The 18,468-nt window shown below is 40.8% G+C and overlaps 1 long non-coding RNA gene across 1 annotated transcript in view; it reads left to right on the top strand.

Annotated features, from left to right (window-relative positions):
• The window catches only part of LOC103540681 (uncharacterized), a 314,942-nt gene that overhangs the window by 284,765 nt on the left and 11,709 nt on the right, over window positions 1-18,468 (top strand). Inside the window, exon 3 of the long non-coding RNA XR_011531695.1 lies at window positions 8,260-8,472. This is a non-coding gene — a long non-coding RNA (uncharacterized lncRNA). The remainder of the gene's footprint in view (window positions 1-8,259; window positions 8,473-18,468) is intronic.

Raw genomic sequence — 18,468 nt, 5'->3', positions numbered from 1 at the left:
GTAAATGTCTATATTTCCCAGTAGGAAATAACCTATTGGGACCTGCTATGTTGAGGCCAGAACATAGGTAAAATCCATAGGCAAAAACCGTAGTCACTCCCAAAAAAGGCAACAACCAAACTTTCCAACATTCCATGGTGCCCATGCTGTTGGTGGATAATAATCATGGTAGGTGAACACTGTAGTAATTGGTTCTTTGGACAAAAATGCACATTTAAAGGCATTTCTCTGTCCTTTCAGTACGTTAACAAAACTAATGGTGCCAGTTACGAAAGCAATGCCAATGCATCAATGCCAGCTTTTCTGTAACAGGGCAAACATTTTCTACCAAATGGCAAAATTATGAATCAATCCCTTGCAAACTTTAAAAAAGGTAACTATTTGAGAACAACTGTGATTTAAAGATCTTTGAGTAACCATATAACGACCACATAGGAAAAGGAAGTAGGATGCATAGCAACAGCCTTAGGAGTACAGGCAGCTGCTTGAAGGATCATTCATTTGTTCATTTGGACGTTTATGGAAACTCCACGATGTACAAGGTGATGGAAATTCAAAGACAAATAAGGCATTCATGCTGCCCACCAGGATCTCACAGAATGGTGTGGCATGATGAGGAGTGGGGCCCAGTCATTATAACACAGTAGAGTAAATGCTATGATAAACACACGCCAAGGGTACTGAGGAAGTGAGGGAGGGTAGTGAAGGGGCCTGAGCTCAGCCTGAGGATGTGTAGTGGGTTGAATGGTGGCTCCCCCAAAGTTATGTCTACTAGAACCTGTAAATGAGACCTTATTTAGAAAAAGGGTCTTCACAGATGTAATTAAGTTAAGGATCTCAAGATGAGATTATCCTGGGTTAAGGCGGGTCTTAATCCAATGACAGTGTCCCTATAACAAACGGAAGAGAAGATACAGACAGAGGAGAGAAGGCCATGTGTAGATGGAGGCAGAAAATAAGAGTTTTATTTCCAAAAGCCAAGGAATGCCTATAGCTACCAGAAGCTGAAAGAGGTAAGGAAGGACTCTCCCTGGAGTCTTCAAAGGGAGTGTGGCCCTACCAACACTTTGATTTCAGACTTCTGGTCTCCAGAACTGAGAGAGAATAAATTTCTGTTGTTATAAGCCACCCAGTTCTTGGCAATTTGTTACAGTAGCCTAAGAAACTAATACAGGTTGGAAGCTGTGAGAAGTCAAGGAACACTGCTGGAAGAGATGATGGCTGAATGAAGTCTTGAAGATAGAGTTGGAGTGAGCCAGCTGAAATGATTCCAGTGTGGGAATAGGAGGAAGATGGAGAAGAGGTAGGAATGGAAGGGCAAGTGATACGGTGTTCTAGGAAGGGTCTGGAAAAATTAAAGGTGTGATCTTGAAAAGGTACTTGTATCTAACTATCTCAAAGTTGAGTTGATGTGGCCAAAGAGAAAAGGGTTATACTAGACATAAGCCTCAAAAAATTTCTGTGGACAAATAAGTTTGGAAAATGTACATAAAATGTACATAAAAATGTATTTTATAGATCCAAAATTCACATAAGCACATTGACAGCTCAGGGAAGTTCTGCATTGTCTTTCCCCTACAGTTTCAAATTTCTTTGTGTGTATGTGTGTGAAATACCTACTGACAGCTCAAGGAAAACAGCACTTCCAGAGCAAATTTGGGAAACAGTGACAAATGTTTGGAGGATCTTAGGAAAGACATCTACTCCTTACTCATGTGAAACTAAACTGTCAGCGCACTTTTCCTTTTTTTGTGATCTTTTGTAATTATGTGATTTTGGGGTACATAATTATAAATAACTGTGTAATTAACTTTGTAATTACAAAATTTGCGGGGATATTTTTTTGTCATTGTTAAAAGACTGATACTTTGCTTCTAAGAATTTATGCCTTAGGCTGTGAGTCATCCCTGACACCTTAGAATGTGCGAAGAGCTGATTCTTTCTGCAAAATGGGTTTAAATCAGGGCTACTGTGAGAGGCCATGAAATGTCCTGAGGAGAGCGAAAAGGTCAACCTCAATGTGGCGAGGTGGTGGACGGGAGGTAAGGATGCAGGTAGAGAAGCTCCTGCTGAGAGCAACAGCCAATTCTGATGTCTCCGGGGTCTGGCCTGGCCCCCAGACTTCCCTGTGTTTGCACAGCCGCCAGCTCACTTTTAACAAAGTACACAATTTGTCTTTGTGGCTATTTCTCCTCTGCCCTTTCATTCGTCCTGTCCCTGACTTCCAGTTCCTGACAAGCAGGCAGCCGCTTAGGAGATCTGAGAGAGCAATTCCATGATCAAGTCCTGGGAGGGAGACACCTGCTGTGTCCTGGTCATTTGCCCCTGGATCCTGCTAGGATCCTGCATTTGTTCTGCAGGGTGGGCAGCGGGTGATGAATGACTTTCAGAGGAGGACATTTACAGATAAGTTCTGTTTGACCAAAGCAAATTGCCAGCGTGCATTAATTAAGCCAGAGATAATTGAAAAGAAGGTTTTATTTAAATAATGACAACAAAACCCCCGAAAGCAATCAGTGCCTGAAAACTACATTTTATGATGGTGGCCTAAATGGAAAATAAATGATGCCCAGCACCTCGGAGCCACTCATGAGCCCTCTCAGATCAGGGTCCCCAGTTTAGTTCACACTGGGGCATTTGGAATCTTAACCAAAAGCAATTTACAGAAAGAATTTTCTTCTGCGACAAACATTCAAAGCTGTTACAATTTGTTCTGTCCTCTCTCTTTCTCTCTGTCTCTCAGTTTAGCTTTAGCCTTGTGCTTGTTTGTTTTATAGATTAGGCCTGATTTTAAAGTATCTGTAAATCTTTCCCTAAGTAAAGGACAGCTTGCTGATCTGTATGCAAATGATATACTTGCCTGCCTTAAAAATTTAAGATTGACTTTGAATTGACCCTGTGCTTTATCCCTCAGTAGAGAAAAATGAAAGGATATTTATAATACCTGTGGACATTGTGTACGATACCAGTGGGAGTTTTCTTCAACAGTAGATGAACGGCAGAAACATGGGCAGACTAAAATGTGGCAGATATATGCAAAAGGCAGATTGTAACAGATTTACAGAGCTGGGTGTTACTTACTATAGCTCTCCATGGTTTCTCCCTCTCAGATACCTAAAATGCTGAAATTTTCTGTAAAAATAAGGAACATTAAAACTGAAAAAGGCACGCATATGATAATATGCCTGGGGTGCCCCCAAAAGTTTATAGTACAAAATCATTTTCTTCTTTCTAAATATATCATAATTTTGAAGACAACTTAATTTTCACAATGACCTTTTTCCCACCTGGGGGGCAAGCCACAAAAATCTCATTCATGTTAGAAGTTCATGTGCTTCAAAATAATACCCCACTGCACATCAGTTTTCACCATTAGCAGAGACTTTCTTTGTTTTATTTTTTTGAATCTCTTTTTCTCACATTGTCTTAAAAACTAAAATAGACAGAGCAGAACATTGACCTGGGATGAAATATGGATTTTTTTACGCTTCTCTCAAACTCAAATTTTATTAAGGTTATTGAAAATAAGATCACTTCACTTAAAAATGCCAGAGAAACCCAAAGGATAAAATTGCATGAGATTAACATACCTATTCTTAGCCTACAACAAACATATTTCATTCCAAACCTCAGCGATTTCTTGGACCACACTGTTTCAGAGCCACATTTTTTAGGGTTTAGTTTTCATTTTCGCAGTAGCACGTTAACTGTCCTGTGCTATCAAATGAGAATGTTGAAGTTCTCCAGGTTGCTGCTGAAGTGCCTAGAGCCAGGGTCTCCCCAGCCTAAGGGTTGTGAATCGCATCCTTCCCCTAAAAGTTTTGCATTCATTGGCTTGCAGTGGAGCAACCAGAAGTGCTGGAACTAACGTTCCAGTAGGACCCTCACGTGATTGGGAAAGTGATGATAGACAATGCTTTCCTTTCTTTGCCCTTTGTCTCCCTCCACGAGACCCCTCTATCCAACCCCTCTCGCCTCCAAGGCTCTTTTCTCTTCCCTCTATTTATCAAGAAACACTCTGATATCAGTCTCATTCACTGAGTGCCCAGTTGACAGTAGGCTCTCAATAATTATTTGTTATTGAATGAATAAATGATTGAATAAATTATTTACATTCTAGTTAGGGGAGACTAATTAGAAAGAAAGATTAAAGAGGATGAAATGGGTCATACAGTATGAATAGATCATTTTGGCAATAAAAGAAAGAAAATAAATCACGCTTGGGTCTTCCAACCCCAGTCTTTGCTTCATAGGGCAAGCAGGAAGAAATGTGGCTCAGAGGAGTTGACACCTGCTTCAGGAGCAGAAGAATAGTGAGAGGGGACAGGAGAGAGATAGAACCTTCTGGTAGAAATCAAATTATTCCAGTACCTTCCCACCTGTTCTGGCCTGATGTCATTATTGAGGGCAAAGGACTATTCAGAAAGGAAATTTCTATGGTATGATGATGTGTTCTTTAGCAGGGTGCCTAGTGGAAATTAAAAAGGTACCTTTGTGGGGGCTGGCTCTGTGGCCGAGTGGTTAAGTTCGCGTGATCTGCTGCAGGCGGCCCAGTGTTTCGTTGGTTCGAGTCCTGGGCACGGACATGGCACTGCTCATTGAACCACACTGGGGCAGCGTTCCACATGCCACAACTAGAAGGACCCGCAACGAAGAATATACAACTATGTACTGGGGGGCTTTGGGGAGAAAAAGGAAAAGAATAAAATCTTTAAAAAAAAAAACATTTTAAAAAAGGTACCTTTGTGAGCCAGCCCTGATGGTCTAGTGGCTAAAATTCAATGCACTCCACTTTGGCAGCCTGGGTTTGGTTCCTGGGCGTGGAACAACACCACTCATCTGTCAGTGGCCATGCTGTGGTGGCAGCTCACGTAGAAGGACTTACAACTAGAACATATACAACTCTGCACTGGGACTTTGGAGAAGGAAAAAAAAAAACAGGAAGATTGGTAACAAATGTTAGCTCAGTGCAAATCTTTCCCAACAAAAAACAAAAGAAAAAGGTACCTTTGTAGTATGCACAGGAGCAGAGTACAGGGCCCTTCAATTTTGTGGGAGAAAGATTCTGGGTTTGGCAAGCCTGTTACGTTTCCTGCCAGCTCTGCAGTGCAGGTAATGAAGCATCGAGCTACCTTTCCTTGAGGTGCGAGCTCAGTCTCCTGGATCCTGGGTGAGCTAATCTGGAGCCAGAATCGCCCTTTCTCTCTGTCATTAATTTCCTCGTGGTAACTTCTGTGGTGGGTGGGAGAGAACAGGGAATCATTAAAGGGGCACCAGGCCACCACCTGTTTGGGAAAGAACTGAGGATTCCTCCATGACAGTTGTGCTGAGTCAAGGAATGAAATTCCTTTGTACTTCTGTTTGGAGATATGATCAAAATACACTCTGTCACAGCTGGCCTCATGGCTGAGTGGGTAAAGTTCCACATGCTCTGCTTCGGCAGCCTGGGGTTGGCAGGTTCAGATCCCAGGAGTGGACCTGCTCCTCTCATCAGCCATGCTCTGGAGGTATCCCACATACAAAATAGAGGAAGATTGGCAAGGATGTTAGTTAGCTCAGGGCTAATCTTCCTCAAGTAAAAGAAGAGGGAGATTGGCAACAGATGTTGGCTCAGGGAAAATCTTCCATTTCTTTATTGAGAGAGGCAAGAGTTAAATAATATTTTGTCCTTCTTGGAGGAATTTGAATTTTATGACATTTCTTTCATTAGGAAGTGAGACACTTTGATCGCTGTTAGTGGTATTTCTGGCATCATTATTTAGGTGCAGAAAAATTAAGAGGTTTTACCAAAACCTTCTTAGCCCTCTCCAAACAAAAGCAGGAGAGCAACTTCCTACTCTGCCTGTGCTTGGAGCGACTGCTGAGAACAGAAGTGCCAAGTTCAACCTAAAAGGGGTCTAGAGTCCCCTCACTGTGATTCTGTATCTCTTAACCTCCAAGGAAGAGAAAAACAGCAGCCCCTGACATCCAGGAACGGGTCTGATGCTCACAGCCAGGCCTCGGTGTTGTTAGGAGCTGGCCTGGCACTCACAGCTAGATCATGCTGTTCTCCTGTTGGACGTAAACAATCTTACTGGACACCAACATCGGGCAAGATCACCCTCAGCCAGTGATAAAATGAGAAGGGTCAAGACCGCTTCATGGTTCTGTCAAGCACAGAGAAAAATAAAACCACTGTGCAACCCACAAAATACCAAACGTCCCCAATTCTTGACTAATATGAGGCACTGCTACCTCGTTACCAATTACAGCTTCATCCTCACTCTAGCCTGCCCTCTCTATAGATGGGATTTATTGAAATAGCCAGTCGTCGAATTGTTGCCTCTTTCAGACGAGCTTCAATCCAGAGAGAGCTCCTGCTTCCCTTGTGCCTCCCTCAAATTAGCGTAAGTCCCTCCTAACACTCTCTTATTGAGGCACCCACAGCTCCTCATGGTGTGTGTTCTCCCTTGTGAATAAACCCTGGATTTGTTCAACCACAGGTGTGTTCCTGGTGGCCTTTGGCTGGAGTGAGTTGACACCTCACTGTAGCTGAAGTGTGAGACTCCTGCCTTGTGTTGTCTACTTCAGGATTTGGGGCAGTGCTTCTCACACAGCTGGTGCTCTATACATTAATCAGATAGAAGACTGATACAGGTTCTATTTATTAGTTAGGACTCTGATTTGCAAATGAATGAAAACTCAACCCAAAAACTCATTAAGAAAAAAAAACCGATGGGGGGAGTTCTTATCTCATTTAATGGAAAATTCTGGGGATACATCTGGCTTCAAGAAAGTTTGCATTAAGGAAGGACATCCTGCCATTTGCGACCACATGAGTGGACCTTGGGGACATTATGCCAAGTGAGATAAGTCAGAGAAAGACAAATACTGTATGATATCACTTATATTTGGAATCTTAAAAAGCCAAACTTGTGAAAACAGAGAGTAAAATGGTGGTTATCTGGGGAAGGGAGGGAGTATAGGACAGATGTTGATTAAGGGTACAAACTTGCGATAAGCAGCAAATAAGTCCTAGAGATCTAATGCACAGTATAGTGAGTATAGACAACAGTATTATATTACAAAAATCCAACTTGTTAAGAGACTAGATCTTTATTCCAACCACCAAAAAGATATGATCATTATGTGGTATGATAGAAGTGCTAATTATCACTACAATGGCAATCATATTGCAATATATAAATGTATCAAATCAACATGTTGTACATCTTAAATTGTCACCATGTTATATGTCAAATATATTTCAATTAAGAAAAAAAGAAAGTCTGTATTGAGGATTGAAACAATGCAATCAAAAATTGTTTCTCTCCATCAATTATTCTTTTTTCTACTATATTGAAAGAGTTCATTTTTTGATTGGTTCTCATAAAAACCTATCACAATGGATCAGAAAAGTACACTGTTCAGCTGGCTGAGCCTGGGTGATATGGTGCACCCTGTATCTAGGAATCAGTCCCACCCAGGACAAATGGAGCGGGAACCAGGGAGGTGGGAACTGCCAGGCTGAACTTCACAGCACGTTAGCAATCCTATTGGAGGGGATTTGAGAGGCAGCAACCGAACACGGGGCAAAGAGGGTTTGTGGGAGCACATGTCTTAGCAGCTGTGTAGGTTGAAGAAATATTCTGGTCATGTCCACACTTGCTTGTATAGCACTGCTAGAAAACAGAATTTCAGAGCTGGATGGACGTTGATGGGGGAAATATCCAAAAAATGTTCAGGGAATATGTAGAACCTAAGAGCAAGATTTTAATTCTTCAAATATAATTATGCGGGGCCAGTGTTTTCTGTTGAGAAGTGAATGCATACACAATAAAACAGGCTCTGGCAGCAAGAAGAAGTGACCTAGTTTTCCTCTGCCTGGACTGCTCTCCCTGCTCCTCTTCGCTGCTTTCCTAGTCATCCTTGGATCCCAGCTAAAAAACTATCCTCTGGGCAAGTCTTTCCCAATCCCTTAAACTAGGTCAGACTCCCTCTGCTGTAAATTTCATAGCATTATTTCCCTTTGTTGCATGGCATTTATCACAGTTTTAACCTTAAATTTATTTACATAAATGCTTGCTTAGTATTTGTCTTCTCCATTAGAGTGCAAGCTCCATGAGGGTAAGGTTTTCCCATCTAGTGTCTTATCTGGCACTTATAAGACTGCATTGGATATTGATTGATAGATAAATTTATAAGCATAAGCCCCCAATGGGGTGCTTTTAAACACTACTACACTCGTATAATAAAGATTGTGTTATCTTCTTCTTAAAGGTAATAAAGAGTGAACAGATATTCAGCCATGTCCAAGGAGAGATGTGAAGCGCACATCGTGACCTAGGAACAGAACGATGCTGTCCAGCCTTATAATCCTGAGAACCGTTACGAAATGATTGGAATTTCGGTTCTTGACAATGCTATGATGGCTTGGGAGATTTGAGTCCAAAGTTAGCATGTTCCATTTCAGTCCAATTGAGCAAGAACCAAGTGAGTATCATTTACCCGAACAACATACACCAACGGCTCCCCACATACACTAAAGGCTTTTTGGATTTGTTTGTAGTCTCTATTCCTAATGACATGGTTCTTTGTTATAAGGAAACTAAGACATTCGTCTACAATGATTTTCAAACCATCACTAAGGAAGTAGCAGTTTTTGAATTTCCAAACTGTCAAGGAATATCTTTTTAAAGTACAATAAAAATAAATTACTACTAAGCTGAAATAAACAAAAATACACAAAATACAGGGGCCAGCCCGGTGGCATGGTGGTTGGGTTCTCAGGCTCCACTTTGGCAGCCCATGGCCCAGGGTTCACTGGTTCAGATCCCAGGCTCCAACATATGCACTGTTTGTCAAGCCATGCTGTGGCAGGCGTCCCACATATAAAGTAGAGGAAGATGGGCACAGATGTTAGCTCAGGGCCAATCTTCCTCAACAAAAAGAGGAGGATTGAAGGTGGATGTTAGCTCAGGGCTAATCTTCCTCAAAAAAAATTATATATATATATATATATATATATATGTATGCAAAACACAAGCCTAAGGTTTATAGGTGAAACAGACATAAAGTTTGTCAAGTTGCTAAAAAAAGTTTTTAAATACTCTCAATTGTATACTTTACTTGTTTTTCCTGGCAACTTTATTTGGTCTACAACTATCTTACTATTTGCAATGGCAGAAAATTCTCAAGTACCAGTTCAATTCACATGTATGTGTGTGAAACTTCCAGCAAATTGCTGTCTCTCTCTTACCAAATGAGTCTGTAAAGGTAGGAAAGTCAATATCAGCAGATAAGCTTTCTGTTCACACAGTGCAATTTGAGAAGGAACAGGATTATTACAATTTAGGGCTCCATATGACTTTCTTTTTTCTATCAAATGTTAAATATTCAAAAATTCAATTGAAAACACAGAAGAGACCTAAAAAGGAGTGTGAAACGAGTGATGCTTTTTATGTTTGATTAATGTTTTAAAACTCCGTATCCACTGTAAAAAATAAAAGACGTATTTCTTTTAAATCTGGGGCTTCCATTTCCATTACCCTAGAGTTTAAGTAAAAAGAAACGGGTTGACTAAAGCACTATAGCGTATGCCCTCATACAACAAATATCAGATCATGAGGATGTGATGGTGTTAAAATGATTTTGTGACCAGTATGACAAGACATTTCATTTCACATCATTGGGCTTTATAGACAAATATACCACTGTGATGAAATCAGATTTCCTCTGACAGTCTGTAGGAGACGGAAGGATCTGTGGGAGAACTACATTATCATAATTGTGAGATTTAGAAAAAACGCACACAAACAGCGTCTAAGTTATCCAGCACTGGGAAACTGTAAAACTTGATTATTGCAAAGGTGGATTGGCATAGTAATTAAAAATAAGACTGACATTTGAGGCATATTTCAGATTTCATGGCAAATTTCATCATTCTAAATATAGTTTCAGATAATTATGACACATTTGGTGCTAAGCTATTTTAGAATTCAAAACACTTCCATCTTGGAATGGTTGTAGCAAATCAGAACGTTTGATCAAGGCTGCAAAGAAAAGAGTGGATTTAATATTCCAGGTCTCATATTCTGCTTTTAGCTTTTATTTTCTGTGCAGGTTAAGGTGGTAGAGTTATGCAAGGTGATGGCATTTTGAGTGCAAATGGGATTTGACATTTTGAGTGTAAATAAGAATGGTTTGTCTCATTGCAGTATAAGTCTATCTTCACCAGCAGTTAAAATAAAGCTAAAACCACCGAAATGTGGGGTTATTAATTTTCTTGCATACACACCAAGGAATTTTATATTCAGTTATTGCTGTGAACATTATTTTACCCTTTTCCAATTTATGGCCTCATTACAGGGATTGATAATGATATTTCTTCAGAATGACTATTATAGACATACTTTTTTCAACTATGGCTGGGAGCTGAAGATATAACTTTTGTCTTTCCTTTAGGGGGCTTCTTCAGTGGCACTCTTGTTCTTCCTAAGGTATACAAAGATTGGGAAACTTTGTGATTTTTTTAACTTTTTCTTCTAATGGCTTTATTGGAGTACAGAACAAAGTGCATGTAATGAAACTAAATTTTCTCCCAGTCTTGAAATAAGAGAGAAACAGCAAGGGGAGGAGGCAGGAGCAACCTGAGAAAGGAAGGGTCAGACATTCTGTGCTGGCAAGGATGCCTAAATCCAGGGAGGCTTAAATAATGCCATCGAGACCCTCTGACCCCTTTTACAGAAAAGGAAAATGAAGGACAGACAGGTAATTTAACTAAGCTTATCAGGCTAGCTAGTCACAGAGCTGGCCCTACAGTATAGTCAAAAGAGATGAGTTGGCTGTGTCATTTCACCATCCTGAGCTCCATTTTCTTCGTTTGTAAAATTGGATAAGATAATCTCCAAAGCCCCTTTCAACACTGGTACTTCAAGAATTGAGTCGTCAAATGTGACAGGTTAAGTGCTGCCTCTGCCTCTTTACTGCCTGCGTGATCGGGGGGAAATTGCTTGAACTCGCTAATCTTCAGTTTTCTCGGCTATAAGATAGGGGTTAAAGCATCAATTCAGTACATATTGATTGTTTCACTCTTGTGCTAGGTAATGAGGACACTGGAGTGGACACACAAAAATGGTCCCTGCTCTCATGGAGTTTATAGTCACACATTAATTCATTCGCTTATTGAAAAAGGATTATTGAGTGCCTACCATCTGTCAGGCAATGTGGTAGGTGCTGGACATACTTAAGAAAATATTCCTACAGTGGAGGCAGGTGGCCAAAAAGCCCCAGAAAACAGCAACAAGGGTTATGAATGAAACAAACGTGAAAGTGAGACAATAATAAGGTAGGAGCTATGTCCCTTACAAGGAGCTCAGGGAAGGCTTCCTTATAAAAGTGACATTTAAGCTGAATCTTAAAGGAAAAAAAGAAACTAACTGTGTGGAATGGAAGAGAAGAACCTAAGAGCATCTGAGTAACAGAAAGAAAGTCAACATAGCTGGTAGTAGTAGGGTGAGCTGACTGTTGGAGAAATATTCAAAGGCCAGACATTCAAGCACCTTAAGAGTTTGGTTATTCCAAGTTCAATTAAAAGCTACTGAAGGCTTCTTGGTAGGAATGGTGGGATAAGAGCAGTAACTTGACCTGATTTATGTTTAGAACCTCGTTCTAGCAATTTGGTGCAGCATGAATTGAGGGGCAGGAGTAAAAGAGGGATGATCAGTCAATAGCGTGTTGCAAGTAATTCAGAAAAAAGATCATGGCACATGGCCTACGGTGGAGGCAGGGGGAGTGGGAAACATTTTTAAAATAGAATAATCAGAATTTGCTAATGAATTGGATGTAGGAATTTAAGAAAATAGCAAAATTAAGAGCCCCCTAGTGTTGGGGACATGTGTTTAGGGAAGGGTATCAGGAGTTCCATTTTGGACATGCCATGTTGATTGAGATGTTAGTAAAGTGACAAAGTGGAGCCTTCAGGTCTTTAGTAAGATATGTGAGTCTGAAGCTCAGGGAAGAGGCCTGGGCTGGAGAAAAGTACACATGGGCATCATCAGAAAAGGCCACAAGAATAGATGAGATCACTAGAGAGAGGAGAGACAATAAAATGGCTTAGTTCTGAGTCCTAAGGAACTACACTACTTGGAGGTCATAAGAGCAGGTCCCATAGGAAAAAGTGCCCAAAATAGTCAAAGAAGGAAGAAGGAATAAAGACATTATTATGTTAGAAGCTACTAAAAAAGAACAGTTCAAAAATGAGGGGGTCAGCAGTGTTGAAAGTTGCCAAAGGGTAATGGAGATGAGACAAAAACATCCACGGGAATAGGCAACATGGTTTGCTGGTCATTTTAAACAAGAGAAGATTGAAATATTGGAGGAGAAAGACATTCTCGAATGGATTGAGTTATGCAATGGGAGACAAGGAAGTGAAGATAACACTTCTGAAAAGCTGGGCTAAGAAGGGAGCAAACAATAGGCATTAACTTGAGAGAGATGAGGACTCAAGGAGGGTTTATTTTCCCTTTTAAAGATGGAAGGTCTTATACAATGTTGATATGCTGTGGGCGGGGGTTGGGGGGCAGGGTGCTGGTGCAGAAAGCGATGTTATAGAACATAGAGGAAGGAACTGAGAGAAGGAAGGTCCTTGAGAAGATGAGAAAGGTTGGAGTCTGGAGTGCAAACAAGGTGGCTTAGCACAGTGTGTGGCACATAGTAACTGGCCAGTAAGCATAGGTGTTGATAATGGCGAGGGCTCTAAGGAGCTCTTCCTCATGCCTGTATTGGCCTCACCTGGGAAGAGGCTGCAGCTGAAGAGAAGAATCCTGGGAGTATGGAACAGAGGTGAGGTCACCAACTTTTCAAATCTAGTTATCAGTATCTTCCTGAATGTAAAACAGCAAATTTAGGGAAAAACGTTCTTGACAATAGAGACATAATCACAGAGCAAGTCTGGACAGGGAAAGGAGGATTGTAGGGACTTTAGAAAAGAGTTCTCCTTCTCCACCCCTGCCTTCCCCCCACACTCGGTCCTCCCACACTCAGCCGTTCTAAACCATCTCCTCTCCTAAGTGCAAAGTGGTACAGCCCCGTGGAGAAAAACTGAGCAATACCTAACACAACTTCATAGGCATTTGTCCTTTTACAAAGCACTTTCTCTTCTGGGAATTTTACCCAGAAGATGCACTCTACAAACATGAAAAACAGAAACACATGCAGAAGATTCATCACTGTGGCATTATTTATATAAACAAAATATTGGAAACAACCTAAGCGTCCATTCTTAAGAGACTTATTGAATAAACTACGGTACATTAACACAGTGTAGTACTATGAAGTTGTGAAAAAGAATGAGGAAGATGTCTGTGAACCGATAAAGAGTGATTTCCAGGTTATAGTAAGTGAAATATAAATTATACATATATGGTTTTTTTGTAAGAAGTTACCCCAGAAGTATAAACCAGAAACTAATGAAAATGATTATGGGAAGTGGGTAGGTATAGAGGAATAGAATTGGGATAAAAGTGAGATCTCTTTGAGAATGACTTTTTATTTAGTTTTTACTTTTTAATTATGTAAGTGTTTAAAATTTTCTAGATAGATAGAAATGCTGGGTGTGGGGCAGTATGAAGTTTGTTAGAGTATGGTACAATTCCAATTTTTGTCAATTCTGATTGTGGATTCTTTTTCTTATAAATCCTCTCCTTTTCATTCCTATCACCAGTGCCCCAGCTCTGTCCCTAACTGTCTCATTTTAAAAACACTGAGTCAGTATTGTCTTGCATTGTCCTGACCCAATGAGCAATTTGGTTTTGTCCAAATTGCAGGCTGTCATTTATTGTCATATTTTACTATACATTAGTAGCGTCACTGTCTTAAAATACACTAAGTAGCTCTCAACACTTTCTCTTAAGTGGCACTTGGCCTCCTGGGCCCAAAGCCAAGCAATGACATGGTCCTTCTGCTTCTGGTTTTCAGAGAAACCTGTAAGAGTGACCCTTGGGAAGGTTTCCAGCTATTAGAGGGACATGTAATCATCTTAACCTGGAAAACCAAACCGTATCCTTTGGAAACAGTTGGTCAATGTGACAGCCTCCTCGCTCATCCCAGAAGTAATTGTATCAACTTGACATTGTGGCCTGGGGGATGGGGCTATGAGAGAGTAATAGGATTTAAACTCCAATTCTTTTCTGCTGCTGGCTAGGATTAGTGAATAGAGATAAATAGAAATCCTTTGCTATTTTTATAAATCACAGCTTCGATTTAGATTTAGATTTGAAACATCTGAAATTTCTCCAGAAATGACATATAAAAACTACTAGTGGAAAGGTACAGAAAACGTACCTTTGGTTAAGAAATCTTGGCTCAGTTCCTCTCCCAGATAGCATTTGGGGAAATGATCTCCATAAGGTTTTATTATTACTGATCACTCTGTTCTCCTTCTTGGGCATTTGTCAACAAATTGCTCCAATAAAAGTACTTGCAATAAATCCCATGTGTCCTGTGGATTCATTGCCTTGTAGGTACAATCCTTCCTGGAGATATTGCAGTTGGTGGTTCAATGACTTTGTAATTTAAACTGTACGCGACAGAAGGAAGGAAACAGCCTCATTTTCTCAAGTAATGACTTAAAGCTACTCTTCTGAAGACGTGAGCTCTTCATGGCTGTTGTTTCTATCTTGTTTCTGTATTTATTTAGAGTGTACTGTAACTGGGGAGGGGATAGTTAAGTCTGAGAACTGTCTCAAATCAAGAACTGTTGAAGCAAATGTGTTTATGTTGGAGGAGAAAAGACACAGGGGACACATGCTAAAAGTATTCAGATATTGGAAGGAAATATCATTAAGAGGAAACAGACTGATCATATTTCCAACAAGTCTGAACTGTAAGTATTGGTGGGAAGTTACAAGGGGGCAGATTTGAATTCAATAAACAAATGAACTTTCTAACACTATCCAATGATGGAACAGACTGCCCAACACTAAAAAATATCCAAGTAGAGAGTAGATAACTCTCTGTCAAGTTTGTAATTTGTTAATCTCCAACATCTCTTGTCAATTTTCAGAGCCAACTCATTCATTAATTCACTCCGCATTCATTCATTCAAGTACTAATTATTATTGGGGGATTGTAATGTATCAGGTTACTGCCTCGATATTGTAGAAACAACGACGAATAACAGCAGACATGGCACCTCACATCACAGTCGTGTAGGGAGAGGGACAATGACCAAATAATCACACCATGAGAGTGAGACATTAGGCTGGGATGAGTGTCATGAAGGGAAGGAATTTGGTCCTATGAGAGCATATGACAAAGGAAACTTAAACTTTGTGTGTGTGTGTGTGTGCGTGTGCACGCGCACGTGCACGCGTGCATGCACGGGGTGGAGGGCTTGTGAAGAAAGGCTTTCCTGCTGATGAGATGCTTGAGAAGAAAGTTAGAAGATGACCAAGAGTAAATCTGGTGTGGTGGGAAGAGGGAAAGTGGGAGAAAGGAAAGAAGAGGTTTCCAGGGAGAGTGAAAAGCACTTGAAAAGCCCTATGGAAGGAGAGATCATGGTGTGTTTTTCCCAGTCTTTCCTGATAGTATGGTTGACCTGAAGCTCTTGTTAAGATGACCACTTTCTAGGTTCTTCGCCTTAAAGTATTATCTAGTGGGCTTGGAAATTTTAATTTATCACATAACTTGAATGATTCTTATCATCATGGAAGTTTCAAACAGGACGTTAGAGGACCCAAAAGAAGGCCAGTGTGACTGAAGCATAAAGATCATGGGGCTGTGGGATGAAAGGCAGGCTGCGTCAGTGTATTGGTCATTATCCTGAGGACAATTGGTAGGTTTCTAGAACTGGTAACTAAAAATTGAAGGAATTTTTTCTTATAGCTTCAATTTTCTCTGTGAGGGAAGGAAGGAAGATGGTTGGTCACACATTGGAGAGGCAGGCTGTGCAGGCATCATCACAGTTTTGAGGAAAATGGAGAAGTGAGAGGGTGAGTTGGCAAGGAGAAATTGATAGGATTGGTGGGCAGTGTTGAGGATTGGTGGGCTCACTGAGCTTAGAGATTATAGATTTATAGTGATAACAATTTGCTCTGTTTTTCTCCAGCAATTATGAGATGCATAAGTGTTACTGGAGAGAAAGCCCAAAAGCAGGGTTGATCCCAGGTTGGATGTGACAAAATACAAAGGCATAAAGGAGTTTGGGGATTAATGAGAGTGGTTCTTAAATGAAGGATTAAGGCTTATAGACTGGATAACAAGGGAAGTGAAGAAATTAACAGTCTGAAGGATTGCTTAGCACATAGGGATCAATAGAGCAGAGGTTCGGATAAGTCCAAAGTGGGAATAGTTGGAACTATGATGTCATGGTCGAAGGTGATATGCCTAAATTCATGATTTGGAGATAGAGCAGTCTCACATAACATGGATGTCCACAGTATTATGAGGTGGAGATGGGTTTCTTGGGGTTGAGTGGAAGAAAAGGTTATTGGAAAAGAGGCAGCCAAGTAACTCAGAGATAAAATCCTCTCCTTCCTACTACTGTGATACGGCAGAGTTAAGACTGGAGGAGGGGATTTCACTTCAAGGCATGACATTTGTTTGCTCCCACTACTAGTCAATATGTGGGTAGCTTTAGGTCAGGGAACTGGGTAGGGGAATGAGATTGCTTTAGGTCATCACAAACCACAAGAAACTTGGGTGCCAGGACAGCAATGTGTCAGGCATGGGAGCCAACGGAGACTTGGAGGACATAAATACCAGAGAACGAAGTATGGCAAGTGGCCTGGAGTTGATGAACAACTGGAAGATCTGTAGACACTGAGAGAGAAGAATAAAAAGAAAGACTTAAAAATAAGCAGAAAGTCAGGCACAACCAGGAATTTAGGTGAAAACAAGGTAGGCAGGAGGGCAGACGCAGCACACCTGTAGGGAAGGAATCGCATTGCTTTGGCTCAGCCTGAGCTCTATTCCCTTGTGACCCTGATGAAAACCAATCCAGGACTAGCCTGGCCCACAGGTGATAGTAAATGAAAACAGCCAGTTGATAGGAAAACGTCTGATTGAAAGAAATGCTTGAAAACACATAGTCCTTTGTCTTTGAAGATGGCCCTATTATACTTAGACTCTAAAGTGGGATTTGCAGCAAAAAAAAATTTCTTCCTATTTTCCTTTCCCTGGAGATAGCTTATTTGCCTATATAGCCTTTGAAAAATAGGATTGTAATGCTTCACGAGTCCAGAAATAATATTTCTTCAAGGATCCATCAGGTAGGGACTGAAAATCAAATGAACACATTTGTCCTACCCTTGCACAAAACCTGTGCATCCAAAGCTGAAATGCTGCATTTTAGGATGATTCATCTCGAGAAAAATATGATGAAATAGCTTAAGCAATATTGCATTTTGACCCAAGCCAGAGGGTGACCATGCTTCAGAAAGCCTCTCAGTAGCCCTTGTCTGGCTGTGCCTCATACTATAGGCTAAAGGGTCCCTAAAACCAAGGGTGTGGGCCCATCCAAAGATGTACCCTCTTCTGGAACATACTCTGATATCTAGGACCCTAGAAATCCTGTCTAAATGGCCTTGACCCTACTTTTAGAGTCTGGGTGTGTCTATTCCCTTAGTCTTTGCTCCAATGGAAAAAATGGCACCCCTGGGTTACACTGTAGACTAAGTGGTAACCAAGGGACAGCTGTTTGTGGAGGCGGTGGCTGGAACTTATGTACGTGGCCTGGGTGTTTACATGCACGTGAGCAAGTGTGGGAAGGAATCAGAGGAGGAAAAGGAGGGAAGAACCTGCACTACCGTGGTCTCAGAACTCTGAGAATTCCAAACTCATATCTGGTCTTTCAGGTTTTAGGAAGTCTATTTCTCATAGTAAAAGAGTAGAACATATTTTATTTAGCAGTCTGTTAGCTTGATTTTTATCTTTTAAATATTTAGACATAGGCTACATGGGCCTCCACTTGTGCTCTTCCTAGGCCCCAAATATTTGGCATAGGCCTGGGCTTATGTGTACAAAACACTCCAGCTTTATATAGTCCTCCATTGCAGCACTGTCTTCTGGTTATCTATTTATGTATCTCTCTCTCCTCCTGGACATTTTACTCCTCAAGTTGTGTCCTATTTATCTCTAAATTTCCCAACATGTAGCTGATTGCCTCTTGGCTTATAGTCAGCACCCAATAAATATTTGTTGATTCATTCAGCAAAGGATTATGCAGTCATGGAAGTTCTCTGGCTAAGACAATTCTCTGGTAGATTCTTTCTCTGTTCTTAAAATCCCTGGGTCTCTTCCTCTTGCTTAGTCCCTGTGGACACCATATATATCTCCTTCATAAAGCTTCATTTCCTGCTCTATGTTACATATAAATCTGAGAGGTGGAGAAAATTTATTCCTAACAGGTGGTACCAGAACTCATCTTAGCAAGAGAAACTGTCTTCTTTTGGAAATACACCGTGAAAATCTACTTTGGTCTGTAGAAGT

Source organism: Equus przewalskii, chromosome 22, assembly GCF_037783145.1.
Source record: "Equus przewalskii isolate Varuska chromosome 22, EquPr2, whole genome shotgun sequence".
NCBI lineage: Eukaryota > Metazoa > Chordata > Mammalia > Perissodactyla > Equidae > Equus > Equus przewalskii.
The sequence above is the reverse complement of the archived record's forward strand: the minus strand, read 5'-3'. Positions and strand labels throughout refer to the sequence as shown.